Genomic DNA, 24,265 nt, shown 5'->3' with positions numbered 1-24,265 from the left:
CTTATGAGTTATTTTCTCTTTATCTTGCATAACTTCATGATAATGAAGGAAGCAAGGAGAGAGAAGAAACTAGAACAAGTGCCTCTTTGGGGCTCATGCATGAGAATGGTATGAACATGTTTGTACCGACACAAAGCAAGTTATAATCGCCTAATCACAGGGAAAGTGACGGCAAACAAATTATGTTAATAAGCACTGTTCCTACTTAAAATGTTTAAGATTTGCAAATTCTGTGAATTCTAATTTTTTCACAGACGATAATAATAACTTATTCTTTAACAGTTCGTACTTACTTGCCTTAATATTACCTATAAAACAGTGACCTAGGGAAAAAAATAGGATTCATTTCTTCTGGGAATAAAGTTTCAAAAAAAGAAAAAACCGGCTTAGCCATAATTACTTATTGTTATAAAATGGCAGATTTTGTGAGGAATTTTATTACATGACCATAAAATCCTTTTATGAACACCATCCCATACTGCAAAAGAGTCTGTGGTAAAGTCACTAAAGGCAATTTAACAGCAAAGCCTCTGGAGAAAGAATGCATAATTTGAATCCTGGCTCTAACATTCACTAGTTGTGTGACCTTGGGCAAGTTACTTAATGTCTGTGCCTCAATTACTTCACCTATAAAATGGGGAGGATGATAATAATCCTACCTACTTAATAAGGTTGTGGTAAGAATAAATGATATCTATAACATACTGTGGGTAATTAAAGTTAGTTCTACTTCACTTTCCTATAATTTTGTGGGGGAAGATGTAAAATAAATGGATAAACTCTTGGAGAACATGTTTGTGATGATGTGAATATTCTTTGCCATTTATACTAGGGGAAAAAAGAATGGGGAAGAGAGAGGATGCTTTTAAATGTTACTTCTAGCAAAAAAAGTAAAAACAAAGATTCTTATTTATCCCTTGAACAAAAATATAATGAAAAAATTCACTGGAAACAATGGATTAAAAAACTCTAGATCTGCTAACAAATAGCAATTAAATAACATTCACTTTAAGAAAAATTTTTAATGTTTATTTTTTGAGAGAGAAAGCAAGCGAGTGAGTGAGCATGAGTGGGGAAGGAGCAGACAGAGAGGGAGACACAGAATCTGAAGCAGGCTCCAGGCTCTTAGCTGTCCGCATAGAGCCTAATGTGGGACTCGAACCCACCAACTGTGGGATCGTGACCTGAGCCGAAGTCAGACGCTTAACCAACTGAGCCAGGCAGGAACCCCTAACATTCACTTTTTAAAAACACTTTTACCTAGGGCGCCTGGCTGGCTCAGTCACTTAAGCATCTGACTTGATTTCAGCTCAGGTCACGATCTGGCGGTTTGTGGGTTCGAGCCCCATGTCGGGCTCCACGCTAACAGTGAGGAGCCTGCTTGGGATTCTCTCTCTCTCTGCCCCTCTCCCTCTCACACATGCACACTCTCTCTCTAAATAAATGAATAAACATTAAAAGAAAAAAGAGCTAAAATAAAAATGAAAATAAAAAACACCTTTTTCTTTCACATTCACCCAAAATATTTTTCATTGTTACATCACCTTTTTTCAGATCAAGCAGGGAAGCCATACTTGGACATCGTTCCTCTGTCATGCCTCTAAAATAAGCTCATTATTTTTAAGTGCTGCTCACAACATTCATTTGTCAAGTATTTATTGAAAGCCATGCACTAGGTATCAGGGACACAAAGATGGCTAAGACATGTCCTCATCTTCAACCTTTGTCTTTTAGAAGAAACAAATATGTAAAATCATTACATTATTCCAGAAGAGGAATAATGTGTAATAATAATGTGTAATAATAACAGCAATGGGTTGAAACACATTAAAAAATATTGTGGATGCCTGGCTGGCTCAGTCATGAATTCGAGCCACAATCATGTGTGGAGTAGTTTACTTAAAGTTAAAAAAAATAATAATTTAAAATCTAGGAGTTCATAATGATACCAAAAACAAAACAAAGCAAAAAAGACCCCAATCAGGCACCATTGGATAATGCTAGTGAACCAAGTCATTATTTTGAAAATTGATATATAAAAGAATCAAGCATTCATCCTGATGTCCTATAAAAACTACAGGGCAATCAAATAGATAAGGGGAAGTTTCTCTTTATAGAAGTATTACATGTCATAAATAAATAATGATAGGTTTGAATCTCATCATTTTGGAGCTCTTAATGATTTAGTAGATCTAAATAAAAATCGTCAATAGCTACTAACATCACAAAAAGAGAGACATTATGCACCCCCTGATGAAAGCACTCACCACTCTGAAGAAGCCTGAGCAAACCTCTAAATCTAAGTACCAATTTACAGGAAATGCAGAGGACAAAGGAACATGTTAAAAGACATCAGAGAGATACAACAGCAAAATTCCGACTCAAGGAAACTTTACATGACAAATCACCCAGTTTCTACAACAAAAAAATTAGAGAAGAAAAAGAGAAAGAGATGGAAGTGTCTTAAGAGACAAATCAACCAACTGCACAGCACAAAATTTATTTGCATCCCAATTTAAACACACTGAAAAATATATATATATGTATGAATGACACAATCAGGGAAATGCAAACCATGGGTTTTTGACGCTATTAAAGAATTACTGTTAAGTTTTTTAGCGTGATAATGGAACTGTGGTTATTCATTTAAAGTGCTTATTTTTTAGAGATATAAACAAGAAAAGAATATAGGTAAAATTATAAAAGTCTAGAAGCTGTATTCAGTAATCCAGGGAAGGAGGTGAAATATTTGGGCACGAATTAACAATTGTTGAAGGTGGGTTCAAGTTTGACATTTTCTATTATAAAAACATTAAAAAGAAACAGTATAGCTCAAAATGATGAGAAAGAGAGACAGTACAGATAAAGCACTCAGCCTGTACATCATAAGTACTAGTTATAATTATTCAAGAGCTTAAGGATTGGATTAGATGACCTCTCAGATATTTTTCAAAACTGAAAGTCTAAAATTCTATGACTAGATTACATATATTTAAAGGTCACTTTTAATCTCTAAAATTCTTTGGTTCTGCCCCAGGGATCTGGCTCAATTTTCTTCTCCCACTGGTTAACAAAAGCCTGCAAAAACACTAAACAACTACTTTTAAAAAGCACATGAACTGGGATTGACTCCCAGTTCAGTGTTTGGAGGTTTCTACTGTAACACCCACTTCAATTCTGGCATCTGAATGTTATACTGTTTAATTAACTAGGTTAAACATTCAGTACTGATTAAACACGTGGAAAATTTTGCCTTACCCAATGGGGAAAACTCTTGTGTTTCTTTTTCCCCAACACGTAAACAGTTTGAGAACAGTGTTCCAAAAACTCCGGAATGTAATACGGCACTTTCAGGAGGTGCTTGAGATCACAAGTATTTTTGTGATCATACTAAGATGATATTTGTCTTTTTTACTCTCGTTAGCTCCTAAGTGCACAGTGGAGTTTTCCACAGGATACATGATGTGTGGCAATGCACCAGACTGAATGCAAAAGCAGATAAGAAATTCAAGCTGTTTTTAATAAAGCCAGATATGAGAGATTGGCAAAAACACAAAACAATGCCGTTCTTCCCACTCAATGTTCTGTTTTGAAAAATATAGTTATTTTTCATAGAATTATTTCTGTTGACATGTACTGAGCTTATTAAGTTTATGTATTTATTTTTGAAAGAGAAAGAAAGTGGGGGGGGAGGGGCAGAGAGAGAAGAGAGAGAGAGAGAGAGAGAGAGAGAGAGAGAGAGAGAGAGAGAGAGAATCCCAAGCTGGCTCCACTCTGTCAGCATGAGCCTAATGCAGGACTTGAACCCATAAACCGTGAGATCATGACCTGAGCCAAAGTCAGACACTTAACCGATTGAGCCACCCAGGCGCCCCTAAGCTTATTATTTTCAAAAAAATATTTTATAAATCTCTCACTTTCAAAGAAATAGCAACATATAATGTACTTATTATTGTTATTGAAAATAAATTTCTCAGTTTTAATTCCTAATACAGTAAATATTGATAGCTATAACCCACACACACAAAAACTCTTTGAGATCCTCAAATTGTAAGCATGTTAAAGGAGTCCTGAGACTGAAAAGTTTGAGAACTACTGCTTTAGAACACACACAACTCCATCTAATTATGTCTGTCACTACATTACCTCATATTACCACTATATTTTACGTTATGGAGACACAATTCTTTCATTTTCAGACCAACAAAGGGTATCTGCTCTAAAACTAGTCTGATACACCAAAAAATTATTGGGGTAAGGGGGCCTCCTCGTTTAAAGAGAAAGAGTATGACTGCTCACAATTATAAAAAGATATGAAGAATTTTAGTCACATGAATTCTAGAAGGTCAGGGAGAACATTTCTCTTGGTGGGAAGTTGGCACTAAGCCTAAGGACCCAAGTTCTTTTTTGTGTAATAATTTTTCCTTTTCGTTAAGACTTGCCAAGGCTGGACGTTAGGGTCCTCAATTCCAATTCCCTGACACTATGGGAGAAGACTGGCAAAATAAACCTTCCTGGTCAAGGTAGGAAAGCTGGTCATCTCAGAATACACAGAGCTCTACATTTTCTCACCTTATGGATTCTCCATTAGAAATTTCCACACACTGATCTCTGCCTAGTTCCCTAACAAAAACTTAGAAGTTAAAGTCAGTTCAACAAATGTGGGTACTCTTGAAAGACTGACTCAAGGAGGCCACAGATAGGAGAGAAATAAAAGAACATAGTGGATGCTAGCTGTAGATAAATACATACATACGATACGTACATCAGGGAGGCTATATACAAAAGTACATCAGGGAGGCCAAAGATGGGAGAGAAAAAGAAGACTGTAGCTCTAAATGTAGCAGCTGATGCTAGCTATAAATACATCCTTACAAAAACATACATACAAATGCAAACACCTAGAGTTGACTATCCCATCCTCATGAACTCCTTAGCAGCATTGGACCCTTCTGTATTATGTCGTCTTTTTTTTTTTTAATTCATTTATTTATTTTTGAGAAAGAGAGAGGGCACTAGCAGGGGAGGAGCAGAGACAGAGGGAGAGAGAGAGAATCCCAAGCAGGCTCTGCACTGTCAACACAGAGACCAATGCAGGGATTGAACCCACAAACCATGAGATCATGACCTGAGCTGAAATCAAGAGTCGGACACTCAACCAACTGAGCCACCCAGGCACCTCTGTATCATGTCTTCTAATCTTTTACACTCCAAGGCATTTGAACTAGATATCACTTTTATGAAAATACTGTAGAAAAAAATCTGGCATTTGTCTACCTTCCTAGAGCTATAAATTGATACAATAAAAACAGCACTATTCCATTTGGCGAAAAATAAAGCTCCAGAAACTAATCATTTGAAAATTTTTTATTTCTTGCTATACTTTCCTGCTTTGAAAAAAAAAATTGTCTTAAAAAAATTTCATTCCCACTTCTTTTCAGTTAATCAACAATTACATACTGAACACAGAGAAAAGAGAAAGCAAGAGTGAAAATAACAAGCCAGAATCTTCCAAGAGAATTCCTCATCCTCACCCCCAGAAAGGTGAGAATACATTGCCTCAGGATGGCCCCCAAACAGCTACTCCAAGATTCTTCTGTCTCTCCTATTCCTCACTCTTGTTAGATGACCCTACTTCTCCTCTGAGAAGACTGACAAACTCTCAACTTAACTTCAGAATCACTCTCTATTCAAAATCAAGCCCAACCCCATATCTTCTTTCCTTCATTACTTCCACGAAGCAAAATTCATGTCCTTATCACTTCCCTTAAACTATCCAGCTAGAACACAGTCTTCCTACCTCAGGAAATCTTGGAAATTGATTATTTATAATAAAATAGTATTCAAATTAATTCATTAACTAGAAGACAGTGCTTTCCTTTTCTTTCTTAAAATGACTCCATTGTAGAAGGGTTTAAAGATATTAAAATGATTTTAATATTTGGATCTTCATTTTGTTTTTTAAAGCCTCAGATGTGAAATGTTTCTTTATTCTATTGCTACGAGGGTTCTTCCCTGAGGTCACAGGATCAAATCAGAACAGATTAGTAGACTGGTTTTAAAGTAAAAAATGACCACCTGATGGTATTTGGAAGCTAATATGAAACAAGATAGCGATACTGAGTTCAGGCCTCAGGGCCTGTAGTACAAGAAGTATTGCTCTCTTCATACAATAATAGAACATAATAAATCTCTTTGTTTTAAAGATAATCACTAGGGGCGCCTGGCTGGCTTAGTCGGAAGAGCATGCAACTTTTGATCTCTGGGTCATCAGTTTGAGCCCCATGTCAGGTGTAGAGATTACTAAAAAAATAAATAAACTTAAAAAAAAATAAATCTTAAAAAGAGATAATCACTGAATTCTACTGGAATCAAAAGAAACTACCTAAAAAAATACCTGAAATATAAAATTTTAGTCTCTCAAAACGTTTGAGGAAAAAAAGGTAAAGTTTAACTTAAGTCTGGAAAATACTAATCACTACTTTACCTTTGACAAACATACCTGTTTGGTTTATGTATTTATCACAATACATTTTAACTACATAAAAAGTACAGAAAATAGGGGATTTCCATTTCCAGCCAGTAAGGAGTAACAGGTATAATATACACCTACCTGCCTGAATCAAACAAACAAAAACGGACAAAATATATGAAACAATAGTTTTGAAGACACTGCTCAGGCAGTGAATGAAGGGCAGTGATCCATGAGAGACAGTAAACAAGTGAAATGGTTCTATGAATGCCTCGACTTACTACCCTGAGACCATTTTCAGGCGCAGCTCAGGGAGAAAGAACCCAGGTAGAGCCCAGCAGACTACCTTAGTTGAGGAGATAAAGCTGAGAGTTGGGGAGCCCAAGGCAGATACAGTTTGCAGGAAAGAGTGCTAGAGAAGAGAAGGTTGCACAGAGAGCACTCTGGAAATATGTGGTCGGTACCCCTTAAGGATTCAGCAGAGTACTGACCAGTGAATGCTTGTTAAGAAACCATTCAAAGGATTAGAGGGAACACTGTCACACTCAAATAGAACAGGAATAATTCCTATTCCCGAATGGCATTCAGGAATACCAACCAGAATGGAAAAGCCCCAATTTATGGAGCACTGGGTAGAGTATTCAGAAGGGTCTTGGGAAATAACTACCCTAGAAGGAAAACCGCTCTGGCCCAACCTAACAAATCCTAAATGGGAGACCAGAGAGGGTCAAACTATAATGATAACTTGGCTGTGATAGAGAACAAAGAAAAAGATCCAGTACCCAACAAGGTAAAATTCAATGTTTAGAATCCAAATTTAACAGACATGCAAAGAAACAGGAAAATATGACCCATAAAGGAGAATCAGCTGAAACCAACACAAAATTGACACAAATGTTACAATTAGCAGACATGGGCATTAAAACAGGTATTATATTTGTATTCCATTTTCAAGAAATTAAGTGGAAACATGGGAAATATTAAAAAAAAGACCTATATTGGGGCACCTGGGTGGCTCAGTCGGTTAAGCGTATGACTTCGGCTCAGGTCATGATCTCACAGTCTGTAGCTCGAGCCCCATATCGGGCTCTGTGCTGACAGGTCGGAGCCTGGAGACTGTTTCCGATTCTGTGTCTCCCTCTCTCTCTGCCCCTCCCCTGCTCATGCTCTGTCTCTCTCTGTCTCAAAAATTAAAAAAAATATTTAAAAAAAAAAGACCTATATCAAACTTCTAGAGATTAAATGTACACTGTCTTAGATGAAAAATACACTGGATAGGATTAATAGCAACTAGATAAAACCAAATAAGAGATAAGTGAACCAGAAGACACAACAAAACAAACCATCCAAAATGAACCAGAGAAGGGGTGCCTAGGTGGCTCAGTCCATTAAGCATCTGGCTGTTGGTTTCAGTTCAGATCACGATCTTACAGTTCATGAGTTTGAGCTCTGCATCAGGCTCCTTGCTGACAGTGCAGAGCCTGCTTGGGATTCTCTCTCTCCTTCTCTCTCTGCCCCTCACTCCCCACTCTCTCTCGCTCTCTTTCAAAATAAATGAATAAAAACTTTAAAAAAAATGAACCACAGAGGAAAAAAGAAGAAGAAAAAAGATCATCAGTGAATTGCGGGAATACTTTAAGCTGCCTAATATATTTGTTACTTCGATTTTCTTAAAGGAGAAGGAACAGAGACAGAAAAATATTTTTAAAAACAAGTGGGAAAATCTTTTTTCCAAATTTGATAAAAAAAAACCAACAATAATCCCATAGGCTTAAGATGTTCAATGCACCCCCAACAAGAACACAAGAAAAACTACATCAATAATATAAAAATCAAATTGTTCAAACCACTGATAAAAAAAAAAAAAAAAAAAGCACTGATATTAAAAGCAGCCAGAAAAAAAAGACACATTATGTATAGAGGAACAAAGGTAAGGATGACAGCAGATTTCTCATCAGAGAACGTCAACAGTGAAGCAACAGCGTTAAGGGGATGCAAAACAGAAAATTGTCAACCTAGAATTCTATACTCAGGAAAAAATATCTTTTAAAAACAAAGACATTTTCAGGTACGCTGGAGAATTCATTACCAGTAGGCCTGTATGAGAAGGAATGCTGAAATAATTATCCTTTTGAGAAGAATAATACCAGATGAAAAATCTGAATCTGTACAAAAGAATGAAGAACACCAGAAAGAATAACTACGAGTATTTATATAAATTTTTGTCCTTATTATGTAAATCTCTAAGATAGTTTACTGTTGATACAAAAATGGTGTGGGGTTCATAATAACAGGAGAAAATGTATCACAAAAATATCACAAAGTCTGAGGGGAGAGAGAGAAATATTTCTTCTATGGTCTAAAACTATTGTAAACTTTTTTCAGTCTATTATGAACATTTTATACTACAGGTGTAATGGTATCACATCATTAAAAGGCAAACTATGGGGGCGCCTGGGTGGCTCAGTCGGTTAAGCGTCCGACTTCATTCAGCTCAGGTCACGATCTCACAGTCCGTGAGTTCGAGCCCCGCATCAGGCTCTGGGCTAATGGCTCAGAGCCTGGAGCCTGCTTCCGATTCTGTGTTTCCCTCTCTCTCTGCCCCTCCCCCATTCATGCTCTGTCTCTCTCTGTCTCAAAAATAAATAAACGTTAAAAAAAAAAAATTAAAAAAAAAATAAAAGGCAAACTATGATAAGCTGAAGATGTGTACTACAAATCCTAAAGCAACCACTGAAACAAAACAAACCAACAAAGAAATTAAGAGTGAATGATAAAAAAAATTACACCAAAATAAGACAGAAAGAGAGGAAAAATAAAACTAGAACAGATGGGACAAATAGAAAACAGCAAGACAGTAGATTTAAACCTAACTATATCAATAATCACCTTAAATATAAATGGTCAATTGAAAGAGAGATTATCATTTGCATTAATAAAGCAAAATTCAACTACATGCTGTATAGTCCTGTACACTTATTAGAATGGCTAAAAATAAAGATGGCCCATACCAAACGTTGACAAGGATGTGGAGGAACTCCCATACTTTTGGTGGGAATGTAAAATGGCAAAAACATTTTGGAAAACAATTTGGCAGTTTTTTTAAAGTTAAACATACTTATGTGATCTAAATATTACAGTCCTACATGTATGTATGTATGTATGTATGTATATGTATACATATATGTATACATATATGTATATGTATGTATGTATGTATCATTTCAAAAAAATGAAAGCATATGTCTGTCTATAAGTACTTGTACACAAATGTTCATAGCAGCTAAGAGCCCCAAACTGGAAATAACCCAAATGTCTGCCAGCAGGTAAAAAAACAAAGTGTGGTCTAACCATTACAATGTAATACTACTAAGAAGTAAAAGGAATGAACCTTGACCACTCAACAGCATGAATGAATCTCAAAATAATGATGCTAAGTGGAAGAACTGTAACAACCCCCTCCCCAAAAGAGTACACACTACATGATTTATATAAAATTATTTTTTAAATGCCAACTCATCTATTGTAACATAAAGCAGTTAGTAACTGCCTGGGGATAAGGTTAAGTGGGAAGGGGCAGAAGACTTCAGAGGGGATAGATACATTCTTTAACCGTGATGACAGTTTCACAGTTGTGTACCTACGTCAAAACTTTTCAAATTGCATACCTTAAATACATTTTTACTTACTAAATTCAATATATGTAACGATTATAGGTCTATTCAGGTCTTCATTTCTTCTTGAGTTAGTTTTGGTAAGTTAGTTTTATTTCTGATTTGTATTACTATTTCTTCTTTGACCTATGAGTTACTTAGAAGTATGCTTCTAAATTTCCAAATACATAGTTATTTTGATCATCTTTTGGCTTAATTTCGATCTTTGTTAGGATGAATAGTCTGTTTAACTATCCATTCATTGGTTTTGGTGAGACTTGCTTTATGAATTATTTTTTCAATTTTTTTTTAAAACTGCTTAAAAACAAAGTATATTCTCATCTATTATGTGCAGGATTCTGTACAGGCCTATCAAATCAAGCTTGGTGGTCATTTGTTCCAATCTTCTCAAATTTTTTATCTGTTTGACCTCCAAACACCGAGAAAAATACGTTAAAATATTGTCTGTAGATTTTATCAATTTTCCTATAATTGTATATATACTCTTTCCATCTATATTCTATCTATATATTTTGAGGCCATTGTATTGGATGCATACTGATTTGGAACTATTATGGCTTCCTGGCTAATTATTCCTTTTATAATTTTTTTGTGACTTTTAAAATTCTAATAATGATTTTTGCCTTCAAGTTAATTTTGCCTACTGATGCCCTGCTATATCAGCTTTCTTTTAGAATATGTTTTTCCATACTTTACTTTCAATCTGATTCCTTATGTTTTCTTAGGTATGCCTCTTAACAAACTGCATAGAGCTGGATTATTTTATATTCAACCTAAAGATGTTGCAGTCATCTATTACTACATAAAAAACTACCCCAGAGCTTAGTGGTAATCAACAATCATTTTATTATTCTCACGATTCCGTGGGCCACAAAGTCTAACAGGGCACAACAGAGACAGCAGGTCTCTGATCCACAATGTCTGGGACCTCAGGTGGGATGACTTGAACAGATGAAGATGGCTAGGATGTCTCAACAGGAGCTATTTGAGACCCCAGTTCTTCTCCAGGTGTTGTTTGCTAGGGCTGGACTGTCCAACATGCTTCCTTCACTCACTCACATGGCTGACAGTTGATGCTATTTGTTGGTAGCTCACTGGGGCTATCAACCAGTGCCTACATGTGTCCTCTCCATCTGGCTTAGGCTTCTTAAAGTATGGCGGCTGGGTTCTGAGAGTGAGTATTCCAAAAGGCATAGGCAGAAACTGCAAAGTTTCTTATAACATAGCCTCAGAAGGCCCAAAAAGTGACATTCAATTGGTCAAGTAAGTCATTAAGGCCAGTCTAGATTCAAAGGGAGAACAATAGACTCCATCTCTGAACGGCAAGGAAGAAACTGACAATGGCCACTTTGAAGAAAAGCTACCACGTTCCACCCTCTGGTCCCAGCAGGTCCCTCCCACATGCAAACACACTCACCCTCTTCTAAGACCTTCAAAAGTCTCATCTCATAATGGCATCAGCTTGATGTCCAGAATCTTGATTATCTAATTCAGGTCCAGGTGTGATTGAGGCTCCTCAGATGCAGTTCCTCAGGTACAGCTACTGGAGTATAGTTCCTCTTGATCTGAATAAAGAAACAAATTATCTGCTCCCACACACCCAACATACAAACGTACAACAGTGAGACTGACTCAGGATAACCACAATTAACACTCTCATTCAAACTATGAGGAAGAAGGGGAAGGAACAAGAAACACATAGCAGTTACTGGTCCATAGCAATTCTGAAAGTTAATCAGACACATGTCACCAGTTCCTTGATAACAGCCCAAACCTACTCCCTGTGAATGATTCTCCAAAACTCTTGGCTCCACCTCTGAATCATCTTTCCTTTTACGTAAGAGATGGTTAATGTTTGCAATAGAGTAGCCTTCTCAGCCTGCTTCCCGCTTGTAGATGATTAGAAATCCAAAGGTTTATTTTCAGTTTTTACTGTCTCTGTTCCTTAATCCAAGCTGAAGCTGCTTCTATTAGTACTATTTAAAAACCTTGTAGATTTTCTATGACTCTTACAGGAGTTCACTCCAGGAGACAGAGCCACACCAACCTTCTTTCTCGATCTTAAGTTCTGTGTTCTGAGGCTACTGTAAGAAAACATCCTTAAGGTCCTATTATGTAAAAGAGAAAAGTCTAAGAGGTATTCCTTTAAGGTCTTTGGGCATCTTTTTATCTAGCTAAAACATTCTATGAAACACTGACATATCTTTCTGAAGTCTTAACAAAGGAATTTATATTTGAACGCTTGAGATCTTTACTATGAGGCCATGTTTTATTGGCAGCATCTTGAATTTTATTTGTTTTGAAGCCATTTCTTTAAGTCATTGGTCATTTAGAACAACTGGAGATGAGAAAAAAGTTTTATTTCATAACACAATAGATCCTGGGCTAGAAACATTTCCCCCTGCAAGTTCTGATTAAAAACTGAATATAGCTCATTTTTTACCTCATTCATCTCTATACTTAAACCTTATCATAGGCAGTTAGAAGAAGCTAGGTAATACTTGCCAACATTCTGCCTAGAAATCTCTTTGGATAAATCCAATTCATTGGATACATTTTCTATCTTCCACATTACCAGATATGACAGTGCTAACAAACCTTGTACCATTTATATAACAAAGGTTCCCTGTTACCCAGCCTCCAATAATACTTTTCTCGCTGTGTTTCAAGCCTTGACTAACAGTCTCCTCAAGGTGCCTCCAGCTTCTACTCACCACCAAGTCCCAGAGCCAATCTAAATTTTAGGTTATAGCTGCACCTCACTTCCAGGTACCAAATTCTGTTTCAATTATCTACTGCTATAAACAAAATACTCCAAAACTTAACATCATAAAACTACAATCATCTTATGCTCATGACTGTGAGAGTCAAGAATTCAGACAGGGTATAGTGGGGATGGTCTGTGTCTGCTTCGTGACATCTGGGGCTTCACATAGGGTGGCTCTAATGGCTGAAGATGGCTAGACCGGGTCCATATGCCTGGTGCCTGGGTTTTTCTCCATATGGTGTCGGCTGAGACTGGAAGGTCCAAGATGACTTCTTCACTCATTCATATGGCTGGCAGTTGACGCTGGCTGCTGATTGGGAGCTCAGCTGGGCCTCTCCATCTGGCTTGAGCTTTTCACAGCATGGCAGCCGGGTTCCCAAACCGTGTTCCATGGGAGAGCATTCCAAAAAACAATGTTCAAAGAAGCCAGATGGAAGCTGCAAAAACTTCTCATGACCTAGCCTTGGAAGTCCCAAAATGTCACTTCTAGTACCTTCTAGTGGTCAAACAAGTCACTAAAGCCAGCCCAGATTCAAGGTGTGTAGACAAATAAACTCAAACTTTGGGTGGGAGGATAGCATATGTATAAAGGAAATGAACTAACAGCCATCCTGGAAACATGCTACAACAGACAATCTGTCTTTTAAGTGGTAAGTGTAACTCATTCACTTTAATATGATTACTGATGGATTTGAATTTATTTCTGCCATCTTTTACTGTGCTTTCTATTTATCCTTTCTTTTCTATGATATTTATTACATTTTCCTTTCCTGCTCTCTATTATTTTGAGCAAATCATAAATTCAATGAATTATCACAAAGTGAAATAACCATGTAGCTACCACCCAGGTCAAGAAATGCAATGTTACCAGCACCCTAGAAACCTCCCTCGTCCTCCCTCCCAATCACTGTCCCCTCCTTCACTATCACAACTTTTAACACCATATGTTAGGGCTTTTAGCTTTATATAAATTAAACCATATAGTACATATTCTTTTGTGTCTGGCCTTCTTTATTCAGCATTGTCTTTATTCAGCCATGATCTTGTGCATAGCAACAATTTATTCATTTCCATTGCTTTAGAGTATTCCATTGTATGAACATGCCACAATTTATCCATTCTATCATTGATGTTGTTCACTGAGTTTTAAATTTTGATGACTGTATTTTTCACTTATTATTTTTTTTAACGTTTATTTATTTTTGAGAAAGAGAGAGAGTGCGAGCAGGGAGGGGCAGAGAGAGAGGGAGACACAAAATCCAAAGCAGACTCCAGGTTCTGAGATGTAAGCACAGAGCCCACTATGGGGCTCAAACTTACAAACTGCAAGATCATGACTTGAGCCAAAGTCAGATGCTTAACCGACTGATCCACCCAGGTGCTTCTTGATGACTGTAGATGACTGTATTTTTTTAAAGTTCTATTAAAAAAAAAATCTTTAGGGTACTTTTAGCTGTAGGAATCCTGTGTGGCCTATACTGAAGATACTACTATAGAGAAGTTTTGCATTTGCTTCGGCCTGATGCCATGTGACTGTCACTGACTGATTCAGGGCTACCTTTTATGTTAAGTTTCTCAGCTTTGGGTTGCTGAAACTGCAAAGAGGGACATTCTAAACCAAAATACAGGAGAACAAGCCCATGGCAACCAATTCTCAGAAAAATTTTTTTTACCTAGGACTCATACAGTGTGGACAAACTTCTTGACATCATATTGCTAGACAGATGTTTTTCTAGATCACCATCTTTTCAGTAGTGTGACCTTCTGAGGAATGTAGCTTCATGGAGGGAGACAGGAAAGTCTCCTGTTCCTGTATGGTTGTTGAAACTGAAGCCTCTTAATTATTCAAGGCCATAGTTTTAACTTATATATTTACCACTTTGTTTTTTAATTCCCTCTTCATTATTTCCCCTTGAGGATTTTCCTTTTTTTTTTTTTTTTTAACAAGTTCAATTATGGAATTTAAAATAATGTGCCTGGGTGGCTCAGTCAGTTAAGCGTCCAGCTCTTGATCTCAGCTCAGGCATGATGTTGCAGTTGATGGGATCAAGCCCTGCATAGGGCTCTACGCTGACAGCATGAAGTGTGCTTGGGATTCTCTCTCTTTCCCTCTCTCTCTGCCCCTCGCCCACTTGCATGCACGCTCTCTCTCTCTCAAAATAAATACACTTAAAAGTATAAATAAATAAAATAGTGTTTGTTATATTTTATGTGGCATTTGTAGGAATCCCAAGTATACTTTTCACCTTTTGTCAAATGTAAAGTATATGATACGAAAAACAATCCAAAAAGCCATAGGCAGCAAAACTCAAAAAGAGGGGGGGAAAAAAAGGAAGAAAAATGAGGTAAGATCTAAAGGAACTGAGAAATGAAGTATTAAGATAAACCTAACAGTTTCAAGGTGCTTGGCTTGCTCAGTCGGTAGAGCATGTGACTCTTGATCTCAGGGTTGTGAGTCTGAGCTCTATATTGGGTGTAGAGATGACTTCAAAATAAAAAAAAATAACAATAAAATAAAGGTAAAACTAACAGTTTCCTAATGGGTTTCATTTTCTTTTCAGTAAACTTCTGACCTCTCTCCTACAAGGTACTATGTAACTAAATAAATCTGCAGGAATAAAAAACTTTCCAGCAGTAGTGTAAGTATAAACACTATTCAGCTAGAAAGTAAGAAGTTAGGGGAGAAAATGGAAATAAAAAACAGTAAATGAATTTCAGACACTGGAACAGTATCAACAAAGCATACCTTTTAATGTACATAAAAAAAAAAAAACCATGAAATACTACAAATCATTTGGTATATATTATGTACAAAGTATTGTATTAAACGATGGGGCACAAGTATGAAGTAGAATCAAACAAATTTATCAGGCAAGATAGAGCTATAAATACTATAAACTTTCAGGTGACCTTTAAAAATATGAAACACAAAAATAATAAATTTAGGACGGGAAAGACTTTAAAAGTCAAGAGGTCTGTAAGTATTGTTTGATCCCATTTATATGAAATATCCAGAACAGGCAAATCTACAGAGACAGAAAATAGATTCACGGTTGCCTGGAGGTGGTGAGGGCAGAGTGGAGTAGGAGGAGGAATAGGGGAGTGATTACTACAGGTTTCTTTTGGGGATGCTGAATATGTTCTAAAATAAGATTAGATTATAGTGATGGTCGCACAACTTTATAAACATAAAAGAAACACTGAATTGTAGGGGTGCATGGGTGGCTCATTCGGTTAAGCATCCAACTTCAGCTCAGGTCATGATCTCACAGTTCGTGAGTTTGAGCCCCGCATCGGGCTCTGTGCTGACAGCTCTGAGCCTGCTTTGGATTCTCTGTCTCCCCATCTCTCTGAGCCCAAACACTGAACTGTATACCTTAAATGAATGAACGTCACAGTATGAAAATATATCTTAATAAAGCTATTTTAAAAAGTCAAGAGATCTATTTATTTTCAAAAGCTAGAACATTCTACCAAAAGAGAAATTCAGCCCACCACACAAGCTTCAAGATCTTTTTTGTTTCAACAAAGGAAAAGATTCAGCTCAGCATTGATGCTGTCTCCAAAAGCATAAACCCTACTAAAGCTCCCTAATGCCTCCCTCAAAGTTACAGCTTTTTAATACTCAAATTTTTCTACTTCCTTATATCACAATACTCTGTCAAACTGATCTTCTTTAGGGTCTACAATAAAAATGAGTTTAGTATATATGATAAAAACAAGATCCTGAAGATCGTACAGGGATTTAAAAATCATCCCATGAATTCTAAAACTCAGACTTAGAAATTACTAGTTTAAATTAGAACCAAGAGTACAATAGTAAACGTAGATCAAAATAGCAAGTCTAAAAAATCTTCAAAAGAAATTATTTCTCACTTTCATCTGTCTCTCTAGATATTTCCCCTCACCATTTTTTTCTTAACACAGATAATTTGACATTTTCAGTGCTTTTACTCGTGTTATAAGAACTACGACATAAACTAGAAGTAGTACTACCATTTATCCAATCATACAAGACTAGAAACTCATCCTCCTCTCTTATCACACAGTGCGTCCACCCCAACACACAATTGTCACCAATTTATCTTCTCCTACTTGGATAATTACAACAGCCTGACTGTTTTCTTTGCCTTCTATACTACCCTCACCTCCACCTCATATCCACACTAATCCACACAAATTTCCAAATCTAATAAGGATAATGTAAACTCTATAAACTAGAGAGCACACGCATGCACGCACACACACACACACACTCTTTAATTAAATTGATATTTTCTGTTCATGTTATTTTATAACCCATTTTGTTTTCACTTAAAATATAATGATCACTTCCCCTTCTCATTAAGTATGCCTGGGCAACATAATTTCTGATGGCTGTATATTATTACATAATATGGATACATCATATTTTATTATGTCTTTACAACATAAATAATATTCTCATGTTGTATTAATGAACAAAAAAGTTTCTCTTCAATGTTTTCTCTTGCTTATCTTTCCTTTAAAACCTATTTATATCTAAAATTAAAACTACATTATTTTTGTTAATATAAAATCATCTTTGTTTCATCTTTTATTGTATTTATTACATTCTAACTTGAATAAGTTACTATATGATTTATTACTCAATGCTATTAAAACTTTCTGAGTATATATTCTATTTTATTCAAGCTTTGGATGCCTCCTCCACCACCACTCCTACCTCAGCATCTAGCTCAGTATCATTATTAAATTTGATACTTGATACGAGCAATTTATCCAGATAAGGTTACCCTAATAAAAACATGATGTCCATTATGCTACCTAAACTTCTGTGAGATGACACTATGGTTCAGGGCTCTTCCCAGGTATGATTCTTCAGCATTTCCTTTGATTTTGTGAGTTACTCCTATTATCCTTATAATATCCCCCTTCTCTCACCCTCCCTTTCTTTTTTGCTTAAGTCAACTTGCAACCAAAGAAAACTGAACTGATAAAGGCTGGAACACTTTATAATTGTTCAACAGACATTTGTTGAGCAAAATAGTGAATGAATGTACTGAAAGTCAGTTAAATGTACACTGAGAAGGAAGAAATGGATACAGACAAGCAACAGGAATATATTGAAACAGGAAGATACTGACTACACCTACAGTAAGTCTCTGTACCAAAACAATTATCTTCATTTTAAACAATGTTTCCCTGTTGTCCTCATCCTTATGGTTGTTCTGGCCAAAGGCTCTGAAGTCATCCTTAATTCCTCTCTTTCTTTCAAACACAAGTCGAATTCATTAGCATATCCGGTTTAATCTACTTTCTAAATATACGCAGAACCTAACCCACTCCTCCCATCTTCACTGCTATTTTCAGATCCAAACTATCATCATCTCTCATCTGGTCATTGGAGTAACCTCCTAAATGGTCTCCTTACTGACCCCTTTCAGTCTATTCTCAACTTTCCAGCCAGAATGATCTAGTTAAAACTTAGGTCAGATCATGCCACACTCTGCTTGAAACTTTCTAATGGTTTCCTATCTCATTCAGACCCAAAGCCAAAGCCTAAAATCCTTAATATGACCTATCGAGACCATGTATGATATGTCTCCCTGTTACCAGCTGGCCTCATCTATACAACTCTCTCTCACTCTACTCCAGCTGCACTGGCCTCTTCGCTATTCCTTAAAATCACTGGTATACCCCCCTTAGAACCTCTGCACTTGCCAAACACTCTGCCAGTAAACTATTTCTTCACTCTCTTATAAAAAGCAACTCTGTTAAGGTCATGCCATTCAATTATGTCATTTCCTCCTCTCCTAGCTGTCATCTATTAAATTCATCTCTCAGATTCTAGTCATCCTAAATTCCATCATTAACCTGGGCTTAGCAGATGAAAGGTAGGTGGAAATTGTTGGATGGGGCTTCTGGGAAGGCCTTTTTTTGCCTTTGCCCTTCCTCCTTCTTGATGGTTATAATACAGAAATAATGCCTTGAGCTCCAGAAGTCACCTTGAACCGTGAAAGTACAGAAGCAACAGAATGATGAAGCAAAATGACAGAAGTCATTGGGGACGGAGTCCCTAATCTTTGCGGAGTTGCCATACTAACCTTGTAATGCTTATCTCTGTATTTCTTTGTAAATACAATACATACATTCTTAGGGTTACAGGTCAGCAGAATTAATAAATCACCCAAATAACTTATTCAGAATGTAATAAATACCATAAATGCTATAAAAGATATGAAATGATGATGATTTTACATGAAGAAAGACAGTGTATTTTATGAGAAAATAAACTCATGTGCATATAAACCATTGTTTTTGGTGGTTACTGCCAAATGCAGCTGAATCTAATTCCAAGTATAGTTTTTCCAGTGCACATTGCGCAAAGATCTGTTAGAAGGAAGCAGTTAGAAAGTGGATATTGATGGGGCGCCTGGGTGGCTCAAGTCAGTTAAGTGTCTGACTTCCACTCAGGTCATGTTCTTGCAGTTTGTGAGTTCAAGCTCCGCATTGGGCTCTGTGCTGACATCTCAGAGCCTGGAGCCTACTTCAGATTCTGTATCTCCCTCTCTCTCTGCCGCTCTCCCACTCCCACTCTCTCTCTCAAGAAATGAATAAATATTAAAAACAAAACCAAAAACTGGATATTGAGTAGACAACCAGAAGTTCTGCAACATCAGGTAATTTCAACAATGCATGTGGGTGGCCCATGAAGATCTGGCCTTCAAGTTCCTTCAGCTTATCTCTAATGATGTTCTCCTTCATTCTACCTCAGCTAATCACTACCAAAATTACACTCCAGATCTTATCATCACCAGAAATTGTTGCATGTCCAGAAGACCTTATTTGGGTAATTTGCTCTCTGGTCTCTCTTTTTAGCTTGTTTGTTCAATTACTCCTACTATGCTCTCACACTGACTTCAGCTCACTGATCCTTTTCCTTTCAACCTCTTGGCCATTTCCTTTATTCCCATTCCTTCTTTTTTTAAAATTTAAAAAAAAATGTTTATTCATTTTTGACAGACAGAGATGGAGTGTGAGCAGAGGAGGGGCAGAGAAAGAGAAACACAGAATCTGAAGCAGGCTCCAGGCTCTGAGCTGTCAGCACAGAGCCCGACATGTGGCTCAAACTCACGAACCGTCAGATCGTGACCTGAGCCGAAGCTGGACGCTTGACTGGTTGAGCCACCCAGGCGCCCCTATTCCCTTTCCTTCTTATCCATGATTTCTTACCCTTACATCCCAGGAATCACCATTGTAATAACTCTTTACATCCTCTGAGCCCCATAAGAGCATGTCCAGTTTGTCTACTAGCCACTCCCACTTAGATGTTCCACAGATATCTCAAACGCAACATGTTTAAAATTAAGGTAGCTTCTCCCACTACTATTTTACCTCCTATGTTGGTAAATGACACCACCATCCACCCAAATATCCTATCCACCCAAATGCCCTAAATGACCATAACGCTCTTCTCTTTCACTTCTCCCTACAATAACCAGAACCTGGTTCTACCTCTGGGGTGACTCTAAAAATATTCATCTCCAACTTTCCAATCCCACTATTAGGGCCCTAGTTTATACTTCCATATCTGAAACAGATTATTAACCATTCTTTCTGCATAAGGTACTAACTGTTCTTCCTGCTTCTACTCTAATGCATTCTTCCCATTCTCCATACTGCATCTGAAGTAATCTAAAATACAAGTCTGATCATGGCACTCTACTATTAGTTCACAAATACTTAGAAAACTTTCAGGAACCACAGCAGCCCCAGCAAATGCAGAGACTAAAGCTGTGAGGACATTTTCTAGTCTCCTATTTCTTTGCACACTACTATCATCATTCCCTCAGGTTACTTTAAGTCACTAGGAACATGGCTACCAGCAGTTCTGACTAATCTCAGAAAGTAAAGAAACAGAATTTGATGCATGTAAGTAGATATTATTATTCAAAATATTCATTTCCCCTCCCTCCTGGAGGATTAGACATTCTGCCCAGTTGATGTCAGGTTCCCGCACAGCTGATGTCAGGCTTGGCCATATGACCTGTTGTAGACCAAGAAATATGAGGAAATTACACATCTTACGTCTGAATAGCAGCTTTCAGAGTAATGTCTCATTTCCCTGTATCACAGGTTAATATCTTAGACAAGAGGTGCATCTCTTGCCTGGGTCCTAGAAATGGGCTGCAAGATAAAAATGCAGCATTAGCAAAAAATAAACCTTTATTATTATAAGCCACTAAAATTGGGGGATTGTTGGTGCGCCTGTGACTCAGTCAGTTAAGCGTCTGACTTTGGCTGAGGTCATGATCTTGTGGTTTGTGGGTTGGAGCCCCGCGTCAGGCTCTGTGCCGACAGCTCAGAGCCTGGAGCCTGCTTGGGATTCTGTGTGTCCCCCTCTCTCTGTCTCTCCCTCATTTGCGCTCTATGTCTCTCAAAAATAAACATTAAAAAAAAATTTTTTAATAAATAAATAAAATAACATTGGGGGATTGTTTGTTGGCACAATATAACCTAGCCTAAACTGACTTATATAGCATAAAAAAGGACTCTGACAACGCTAGTTTTGATCACATCCCTTGCTTAAAACCCTTCAGTGACACCCATGTGCCTACTGATGTCCAAATTCTATCACAGTATAAAGGCTCTTTCTGATATGATCCTGCTTGTCTCTCCAGCCTCATTTCCTGGGACTCCCCTTTATATTCCATATTGCAACCATACTATAGGATTATTTTAAGATTTCTCCATCATGTTGGCCCTTACCCTCCATCTACTTATACATGCTGTTCTTCATTAAAAAAAAAAAAAAAGTTCTTCCTCCAGTAACATCCCAATCCACCCAAAATGTCCATACTTCCTCTAAGAATCCACTTAAACTGGGGCACCTGGGTGGCTCAGTCAGTCGAGCATGCGACTCTTGATTTCAGCTCAGGTCATGATCCCAGTGTCGTGCATGGTATTAGGCCCTGAGTTGGGCTCCGTGCTGGGCATGGAGCCTGCTTAAGATTTTCTACCTCTCTCTCTCTCTCTCTCTCTCTCTCTCTCTCTCTCTCTCTGCCCCTCTCCTCTTCTCACACTTGAGCTCTCTCTCTCTAAAAAAAAAAAAAAAAGAATCCACTTAAACAGAGCTTCCTCTGTGGAGGTTCATATAAACCTACCACCTTAAATACAACTGATTGCTCCATCACAGGATTTTAAACATCCTCTATTAGCAATTATCTTGCTATTTATATAAATATGTATCTCTTCAACTATATTGTGAATTCCTTAAGAGACAAGACCATGTCTTACTCATCTTTGAGTCCAAGAATCTAATGCAGTACTTGGCACATAACAGAGGATCAATATAAGCTTATACAGTGCTAATATAGAGTCTTTTTTCAGCAAAGTTGGATACAAAAAGATGATACAGACCTTTTAACATACATTATGTTAAAAGATGCTACAGAAAATCAAACCTATTCCACTCTTATTTTGCTTCTATATTTCTTTTTCAAGAATAATCTTCCAGATTGGAAAGAGCAGAACACACATGTTTAAGACGAAACTGAAGTCTGAGACAGAAGAAAAAATAATAAAAGAGCATCCAGTAACTTTTTAGTACATTCAAATCTCTAGAACCAGATAAATTATAGCCTAAAACACTGAGATCTCCATGATAGCTCATGGAAAATAGAAAAGAAGCTAGAAGACTAGAAACAAAATTCTATTTCAATTTCCTCAATTTCAAAGGAAAAAAGAGAGAGACTAAATTCTCAGAACTACAGATTAAGAGTTTACCAAAGAGTCCCAGCAAAATTCTATGCCAGATTTTTGCAGGGTAGGGAAGGGGTATAGATAGCACCAGAAACCAGAATTGGCTCAATAAGAAAAAAAATCAGGCTGACCTAATTTTATTTTTGGCAAAATTACTAGACTGAAAGATAAGATAAATAATATAGAGTAGGTCAAATACATCTTGTTGAAATCAAGATAAGATTTCTCATGCTAGTCAGGTAATGGTTTTAAAATTGGTTAAACAACCATCCTCACATTGTTAATCAATGGCTTAATATCAATCTGGATGGAAGGCTCTAATGTTAGCAAGGCTCTTTATTTGGCCTTGCTGTGGTAGATGTTTATCAACACGCTGAAGATTTAAGAGGTAGTTTATATATTTTGCTAGTAATATAAAGCTAGGAAGATTAGATAATGCCATGAAAGACACAATCAACAAAATAAAAAATATCTGAAGAGATAAAAACAATGGACTGAAAATACAAAACGAAATTTATGAAGGATAAATGTAAATATAGTTATTTAAAAAAAAGTATAATGCTGGTAAGAAATTAATTTTAACATTAATTGATCATTACTTGAGAATTTAGTTGTGTTAAATAACAAAAATTCAAGATCAATAAAGATCAAATTGGCTTTATTTAACAATTCATGAATTAAGCAGTATCCCATCTAGCAAATAGAAAGAAGCTCCAAAGAGCTACAGAAAAGGAAAGGTTTTCAGAGGCTGAGAAGGAATGGGAAAAGGAAGTCATTAGTGAAAAAATTATTTCTGGCAAGGTCACCTTCCTTTGGAGAAAATCAGGGTCTATGAAGCAGGATAACCCTACTGGTGCTGGCTAGGAAATTCCAGACTGACCAGTTAAGATTACATTCCTAGGGAAGGTCAAAACTGCAATTAAGTTAAATATTAATTAAATCTTGGTTTGGTGAGGTGGGCCTAGTACAAGTGACTCCATTTTGGACCTGTTGTTACTTTTTAACAATTGAGTGTTAAGTTCAAGATGAGCCTTCATTATGAGGTTTCAGCTTAAAACGCCTACACAAACTTAATTAATAAAATAACAGTACAGTGACCTGTACAAAGAAGAAAACTGCAACAGGTCAAGCAACATCCTAGAATCATGATTCAGTATATGACCTCTTACAGGTGACACTAACCATATATAATAAATCTAGAAAAGGATAACCAGGAAGGTGGTAACAAGGCTGGCAAACTAAATCATATGAAGAATGACCAAGAGAATCAAGAATGATTTCCACAGAGAAGCTCTGATGCAGGAAAAGGAACATTTAGAGCTGTTTCCAAGTATTTGAATGACTATTAAACGGTAGGAATTATTCTTTTACATATTTTAAACTTATTCTCCATGCACACAGTTTCAAGCTTTTCATATAATAAATGCTCAGATATTTGAACTTCCAAGATCAACTTACCTGTTGATGGATGGCTAAGCCAACAAAGACAGTTGTTATAAAAGGGTATCTGAGCTGATCTGAATGACAACTCAACAAAATGGTAAGGTTGGAGGAAGAAGACTTAAAAATCAAAATAACAATATTTTTTTCTTTCTTTAAAATTTTTTT

At 36.8% G+C, this 24,265-nt stretch overlaps 1 protein-coding gene and 1 long non-coding RNA gene across 3 annotated transcripts in view; both read right to left on the bottom strand.

Moving 5' to 3' along the window:
* Positions 1-24,265, bottom strand: part of AHCYL2 (adenosylhomocysteinase like 2) — a 169,307-nt gene that overhangs the window by 115,292 nt on the left and 29,750 nt on the right. The gene's annotated exons all lie outside the window — the stretch shown is intronic.
* The window catches only part of LOC128775628 (uncharacterized), a 32,679-nt gene continuing 19,382 nt past the window's right edge, over positions 10,969-24,265 (bottom strand). The window contains exons 2-3 of the long non-coding RNA XR_008420492.1: positions 11,564-11,711; positions 10,969-11,428 (exon numbers count right to left, since the gene is read on the bottom strand). This is a non-coding gene — a long non-coding RNA (uncharacterized LOC128775628). The remainder of the gene's footprint in view (positions 11,429-11,563; positions 11,712-24,265) is intronic.

This window comes from Panthera pardus, unplaced genomic scaffold (assembly GCF_024362965.1).
Source record: "Panthera pardus isolate Hobbes unplaced genomic scaffold, ASM2436296v1 HiC_scaffold_8, whole genome shotgun sequence".
Lineage (NCBI taxonomy): Eukaryota > Metazoa > Chordata > Mammalia > Carnivora > Felidae > Panthera > Panthera pardus.
Note: the sequence above shows the minus strand (reverse complement) of the source record. Positions and strands in the feature narration are given on the sequence as shown.